Below are 569 nucleotides of genomic sequence, written 5' to 3' on the forward strand. Positions count from 1 at the left end.
TTCTTCAATTCCCCAATGAAGAGACACATGCCCAGAGAGGTGAAGGGACTATTCTGAAGTCGAACTGAGGGGTTAGTGAATCCTGGCATAAAACTCGTTTCAAAACACCACATTGGCTCCCTAAAATTTGCCAGCCCCAAAAGATTTTAAAATATTGAGAAATATTCTCGAGAAGTGACATACATTCAAGGCTATTAATTTCAGCACCGTTAAGATTAGAAACAACCGTCTACAGCCATGCTACCCTGAACAAGCCCGATCTCGTCGGATCTCAGAAGCTAAGCAGGGTTGGGCCTGGTTAGTACTTGGATGGGAGACCACCTAGGAAGACCAGGTGCTGTAGGCATAAAAAATTTAAAATAAATAATAATAAGGTATTGTTCACCTAAATAAATAAATAATAAAAATAAAATAAAAATTTTTTTTAAAAAGATTAGAAACAACCTCATGATCTATTAACAGGAGACGGATTAAATAAATAATGGTACATCCGTTCAATGATAAAACATACAGCTTCTTAAAAAATTAGGCTGGTCTATATGGTTCCGCACACAGAACGAGTTCCAAGA

At 37.1% G+C, this 569-nt stretch overlaps 1 non-coding gene across 1 annotated transcript; it reads left to right on the top strand.

Annotated features, from left to right (window-relative positions):
• Positions 1-227: 227 nt before the first annotated feature.
• Positions 228-346, top strand: LOC112475713. The gene has a single exon (XR_003044830.1). It is a non-coding gene; the product is annotated as a 5S ribosomal RNA (ribosomal RNA).
• The last annotated feature ends 223 nt before the right edge of the window (positions 347-569 follow it).

The sequence above is a fragment of the Pteropus alecto genome, unplaced genomic scaffold (assembly GCF_000325575.1).
Source record: "Pteropus alecto unplaced genomic scaffold, ASM32557v1 scaffold11, whole genome shotgun sequence".
Classification (NCBI taxonomy): domain Eukaryota; kingdom Metazoa; phylum Chordata; class Mammalia; order Chiroptera; family Pteropodidae; genus Pteropus; species Pteropus alecto.